Source organism: Dermochelys coriacea, chromosome 23 (assembly GCF_009764565.3).
Source record: "Dermochelys coriacea isolate rDerCor1 chromosome 23, rDerCor1.pri.v4, whole genome shotgun sequence".
In the NCBI taxonomy this organism is placed as follows: Eukaryota; Metazoa; Chordata; order Testudines; family Dermochelyidae; genus Dermochelys; species Dermochelys coriacea.
This window is the reverse complement of record NC_050090.1, coordinates 9,444,361-9,451,417: the sequence shown is the minus strand read 5'-3', so window position 1 is coordinate 9,451,417 and position 7,057 is coordinate 9,444,361.

Below are 7,057 nucleotides of genomic sequence, written 5' to 3'. Positions count from 1 at the left end.
AATGTGGCTGATGTGTCTGCCACTGGGTCAGAGGGGATGCTCTGGAACCATTCTTACTCATTTTCTGGCACCAGAACCAGACTAAAGTCTGGTTCCCCTGGGCTATATCCTACCACAATTTGGGTGTAGGACTCTGTAGTCCAAAGCTCATCTGTTCATCCACCTCCTTTGACCACAGAGTGTGGCTCCACTCAAGGAGCTTGCAAAGATCTTCACTCCTCCTAAGAGATGATTGTTCCCTCCAGTGGTCCAGCCCTAACTGAGCTCCAGAGCACTCCTTTTATGTTTCCAGATCGGAGGGAGGCCACTCCACTTCATACATGGGACAATTACATTACAATACTGGATGAGCATTGGAGGAAGAGCCAGGAGAAATAGAAACAATTGTTATAAAATTGATGCAGCGATCAGTGGGAGGCCTCTGCAGAGGTCAGACTGGATAAATGCAATGGTTTATGGTTTAGAACTTTGAATCTATAATTTTGGTGTTTCCTAATAATCAGAGTCCTTCTCTACTCATACAGATCCAAAAGATGGAAAAAGGCAGCTAATACCACGAGATCTGGAAGGTAAGTGCTGGGGATCTGGGTGGTTTGTGGCTGATTGAAGGAGTGCCAGGTGGATTCAGATTTTCCCTCTTCACCAATGGAGAGCATTAGGATTTTTTTTTTAATTTGGATGTGCTGGCAAGCAATGGGAATTATGCTTTGCTTCTAACTTTCACAAACTGTCTCTAAGCCCGAACTTTTGTGGGGTGCATGTTCATGTGCATGCACCGTATTCCAAGGCCCAGCCCTTTAAGAGTAGGATGGAAGGGTGGAAAAGATAGGAGATATGGAAAGAGACCACCTTGGCTTAACCTGGAGATCTTCAATGATCTAAAAATCAAAAAAGAGTTCTACAAAAAGTGGAATCTAGGTCAAATTACAAAGGATGAATATAAACCAACAACAAGGTATGTAAGGGCAAAATTATAAAGGCCAAAGCATGAAACAAGATCAAACAAGCTAGAGGCATAAAGGGTAACAAGAAAACATTCTACAAATATGTTAGAAGCAAAAGGAAGAAGGACAGGGAAGAGGGAAAAACAATAACAGAAAATATGGAAGTGGCAGACGTGCTTAATGACTTCTTTGTTTCGGTTTTCACCAAGACAGTTGGTGGCAATTGGATGCCTAAAATAGTGAGTGCCAGTTAAAATGAGGTAGGATGAGAGGCTAAAATAGGGGAAAGAACAAATTAAAAATTACTTAGACTAGTTAGATGTCTTTAAATCACCAAGGCCTGAAGAAATGCATCCTACAATACTCAAGGAGCTGACTGAGGCGATATCCGAGTCATTAGCGATTATCTTTGAAAAGTTATGGAATATGGGAGAGATTCCAGAAGACTGGAAAAGGGCAAATATAGTGCCCATTTATAAAAAGGGAAATAAGGACAACCCCAGAATTATAGACAAGTCAGCTTAACTTCTATACCAGGAAAGATAATGGAGCAAATAATTAAGGAATCAATTTGCAAACATCTAGAAGTTAATAACATGATAACCAATAGTCAGCATGGATTTGTCAAGAACAAATCATGTCAAATCCACCTGATAGCTTTTTTGACAGGGTAACAAGCCTTGTGGATAGGGGGGAATTTAGACTTGTTAGTAAGGCTTTTGACGCAGTCTCATATGACCTTCTCATTAACAAACTAGGGAAATATAACCTAGATGGAGCTACTATAAGGTGGGTGCATAACTGGTTGGATAACCATTCCCAGAGAAAAGAACAGGAGTATTTGTGGCACTTTAGAAACTAACAAATTTATTTGAGCATAAGCTTTCATGGGCTACAGCCCACTTCATTGGATGCAAAGAATGGAACATATAGTAAGAAGATATTTATACATACAGAGAACATTAAAAGGTGGAAGTACCCATACCAACTTTAAGAGGCTAATTAATTAAGAGGAGCTATTATCGGCGGGGGGGGGGAACTTTTGAAGTGATAATCAAGATGGCCCATTTCGGACAGTTGACACATGGGGAAATAGATTCAATTAGTGTAATGACCGAGCCATTTCCAGTCTCTGTTCAAACCTAAGTTAATGGTGTGTAGTTTGCATATTAATTCAAGTTCAGCAGCTTCTTGTTGGAGTCTGTTTTTGAAGCTTTTCTGTTGCAAAATTGCCACCTTTAAGTCTGTCACTGCGTGATTAGAGAGGTTGAAGTGTTCTCCTACTGGTTTTTGAGAGAGAGTAATTATCAATGGTTCATAGTAATGCTGGAAGGGCATAACAAGTGGGGTTCCACACGGATCAGTTCTGGGTCTGGTTCTGTTCAATATCTTCATCAATTATTTAGATAATGGCATAGAGAGTACATGGATAAAGTTTGCAGATTATACCTAGCTGGGAGGGGTTCCAAGTGCTTTGGAAAACAGGATTATAATTCAAAACAATCTGGACAAACTGGAGAAATGGTCTGAGGTAAATTGGATGAAATTCAATAAGGACAAATGCAAAGGAATCCACTTCAGAAGGAACAATCAGTTGCACACATAAAAAATAGGAAATAACTGCCTAGGAAGGAGTACTGTGGAAAGGGATCTACGGGTCATAGTAGACCACAAGCTAAATATGTGAGTGTAACACTGTTGAAAACAAAAAAAGCAAACATCATTCTGGGATGTATTAGTGGGAGGGTTGAAAGCAAGACACGAGAAGTAATTCTTCCACTCTACTCCGCGCTGATTAGGCATCAGCTGGAGTATTGTGTGCAGTTCTGGGTGCCACATTTCAGGACATATGTGGGCAAATTGGAGAAAGTCCAGAGAAGAGCAACAAAAATGATTAAAGGTCTAGAAAATGTGATCTACAAGGGAAGATTGAAAGGACTGGGTTGTTTAGTCTGGAAAAGAGAAGACTGAGAAGAGATATGATAACACTTTCCAAGTATCTAAAAGGTTATTACAAGGAGGAGGGAGAAAAATTATTCTCCTTAACATCTACGACAAGAAGCAATGGGCTTAAATTGCATCCAGGGATGTTTAGGTTGGACATCAGGAAAAACTTCCTAAGGGTATGTCTACACTACAAAATTAGGTTGATATTATAGAAGTCAATTTTTAGAAATCGATTTTATACAGATGATTGCATATGTCCACACTAAGCGCATTAAGTCAGCGGAGTCATCCTCACTACCATGGCTAGCATCGACTGTAGCTATCCCACAGTTCTCACAGTTTCCACTGCCCATTTGAATTCTGGGTTAAGTTCCCAAGGCAAAAACGTTGTCGCAGGTGGTTTTGGGTACATGTTGTCAGTCGCCCCTCCCTCCATGAAAGCAATGGCAGACAATCGTTTTGTGCCTTTTTTCCACACAGACACCATACAACGGCAAGTGTTCAGCCCGCTTAGCTCAACTCACCGACACCGCCGCTGTTTTGTCCTTGGTGCTGCAGCAGACGGTGCAGTAGGACTGCTAACTGTCATCACACACACTTCTGCTACAACTTTGCTTTGCTTCTATTGTCTCAATAGCGAATTTCTCCATGTTATCTGTCATGTGCTCCCGGGTATGTGCGTTCTTCCTCGGGAAATGTGTGCGGTGCTAACCGTCATCCTCCACTGCTTCCACTGCAACTCTGCTCTCCTGCTCTCATGAATCCACCTCACAGGTCCTCTCATCATTCTCTATAAATATCTATTCTCGTGGCATCCATCGTCAGCTACCGCTTCCGCTGCAACTCTGCTCTCCTGCTCTCCTGCAGATGCCATACCATGGAAAGCATGGAGCCCGCTCAGATCACTGCGGCAGTTATGAGCATTGTAAACACCTCACGCATTATCCTGCAGTATGTGCAGAACCAGAACCTGCAAAAGCAGGCGAGGAGGCGACGGCAGCGCAGTGATGAGGACATGGACACAGACTTCTCTCAAAGCACGGGCCCCGGCAATTTGTCCATCCTGGTGGCAATGGGGCAGGCTCATGCCCTGGAACGCCGATTCTGGGCCCAGGAAAAAAGCCCAGACTGGTGGGACCACATAGTGTTGCAGGTCTGAGATTTTTCCCAGTGGCTGTCATCTTTCACATGAGTAAGCGCACTTTCATGGAACTTTGTGACTTGCATTCCCCTGCCCAGAAGCGCAAGAATACCAAGATGAGAGCAGCCCTCACAGTTCACAAGCGAGTGGTAATAGACCTCTGGAAGCTTGCAATGTCAGAGAGTTACTGGTCAGTCGGGAATCAATTTGGAGTGGGTAAATCTACAGTTGGAGCTGCTGTGATCCAAGTAGCCAACACAATAACTGAGCTGCTGCTATCAAGCATAGTGACTCTGGAAAATGTGCAGGTCACAGTGGATGACTTTGCCGCAATGGGATTCCCTAACTGTGGTGGGACGATAGATGGAACACATATCCCTATCTTGGCACTGGAGCACCAAGGCAGCGAGTACATAAACCGAAAGGGGTACTTTTCAATGGTGCTGCAAGTACTGGTGGATCAACAAGGGACATTTCACCGACATCAACGTGGGAGGGCCAGGAAAGCTACATGACGCTCGCATCTTCAGAAACTCAGGTCTGTTTGAACAGCTGCAGGAAGGGACTTACTTCCCAGACCAGAAAATAACTGTTGGGGATGTTGAAATGCCTATAGGTATCCTTGGGGACCCAGCCTACCCCTTAATGCCATGGCTCATGAAGCCATACACAGGCATCCTGGACAGAAGTAAGGAGCTGTTCAACTATAGGCTGAGCAAGTGCAGAATGGTGGAAGAACGTGCATTTGGATGTTTTAAAGCGTGCTGACGGAGTTTACTGACTAGGTTAGAGCTCAGCAAAACCAATATTCCCATTGTTATTGCTGCTTGCTGTGTGCTCCACGATATCTGTCAGAGTAAGGGGGAGATGTTTATGGTGGGGTGGGATGTTGAGGCAAACCCCTGGCCGCTGATTATGTGCAGCCAGACACCAGGGCGGTTAGAAGAGCACAGCAGGATGTGCTGTGCATCAGAGAAGCTTTGAAAAACAGTTTTATGACTGGCCAGGCTACGGTGTGACAGTTCTGTTTGTTTTTCCTTGATGAAAACCTGTTACCTTGGTTCACTCTACTTCCCTGTAAGACAACCGCCTACCCTCCTTCGACCACTACTTGCAGAGGCAATAAAGTCATTGTTGTTTCAAAATCATGCATTCGTTATTAATTCATCACACAAATAGGGGTATAACTGCCAAGGTAGCCCAGGAGGGGTGGGGGAGGAGGAAAGCACCGGGTGGGGTGGTGGATGAGGGGAGGAGGGAAGGACAAGGCCACACTGCACTTTAAAGAATTTATTGAATGCCAGCCTTCTGTTGCTTGGGCAGTCCTCTGGGGTGGAGTGGTTGGGTGCCCGGAGGGCCCCCCCCCTCCATGTTCTTGGGCATCTGGGTAAGGAGACTATGGAACTTGGGGAGGAGGGTGGACGGTTACACAGGGGCTGCAACGGCAGTCTGTGCTCCTGCTGCCTTTCCTGAAGCTCCACCAGATGCCGGAGCATATCAGTTTGATCTCCCAGTAGTCTCAGCATTGCATCCTACCTCCTTTCATCGTGCTGTCGCCACATCTTATCTTGCTCCTGACACCTCTCATCTCGCTTGTCCCTCCTATCCTTGTGTTTATTTTCTGCTTTCCTGGACTCTGAAATTGTTTGCCTCCATGCATTCTACTGAGCTCTTTCAGTGTGGGAGGATTGCATGAGCTCAGAGAACATTTAATCATGAGTGCATTTTTTTCACCTTCTTATCTGTGCTAGCCTCTGAGACAGAGATGATAGGGGGAGCATTGAAACATTTGCAGCTGCGGGAGGAAAAAAGGGAGAATAGTATTTAAAAAGACACATTTTAGAGAATAATGGGTAGACTCTTTCACGATGAACCAAGCTGTTAACATTACATAGCACATGTGCTTTCGGTACAAGGTCATATTTCCCTCTTATATTGAGGGCCTGCCGGTTTGGTGTGACAGATCACATACGCAGGGCATGGCAACAGAATTCGGCTTGCAGGCTTCCATGGTAAGTTACAGTCTTTTGGTTTCTTCAACCTTCAAAACATGTGGGAATGGTTTCAAATAGCAGCGCCCTCCTTTCCCATACCAAGCATCCGTTGGGTTGGCCCTTTAAAAGGAGGGGCTGCGGTTTTCGGGTTAACGTGCAGCACAAACCCAACTAACCCCCCCCCCACAATTCTCTGGGATGTTCAGTCTCCTGAGGATAACACAGAGAGATAAAGAATGGATGTTGCTTGAATGCCAGCAAACAGTGGGACTATACGTTGCCATGCTTTGTTATTCAGTGATTACAGACTATGTGCTACTGGCCTGGTGTGGTAAAGTGTCTTAGAATCATAGAATCATAGAATATCAGGGTTGGAAGGGACCCCAGAAGGTCATCTAGTCCAACCCCCTGCTCAAAGCAGGACCAAGTCCCAGTTAAATCATCCCAGCTAGGGCTTTGTCAAGCCTGACCTTAAAAACCTCTAAGGAAGGAGATTCTACCACCTCCCTAGGTAACGCATTCCAGTGTTTCACCACCCTCTTAGTGAAAAAGTTTTTCCTAATATCCAATCTAAACCTCCCCCATTGCAACTTGAGACCATTACTCCTCGTTCTGTCATCTGCTACCATTGAGAACAGTCTAGAGCCATCCTCTTTGAAACCCCCTTTCAGGTAGTTGAAAGCAGCTATCAAATCCCCCCTCATTCTTCTCTTCTCCAGACTAAACAATCCCAGCTCCCTCAGCCTCTCCTCATAAGTCATGTGCTCTAGACCCCTAATCATTTTCGTTGCCCTTCGTTGTACTCTTTCCAATTTATCCACATCCTTCCTGTAGTGTGGGGCCCAAAACTGGACACAGTACTCCAGATGAGGCCTCACCAGTGTCGAATAGAGGGGAACGATCACGTCCCTCGATCTGCTCGCTATGCCCCTACTTATACAACCCAAAATGCCATTGGCCTTCTTGGCAACAAGGGCACACTGCTGACTCATATCCAGCTTCTCGTCCACTGTCACCCCTAGGTCCTTTTC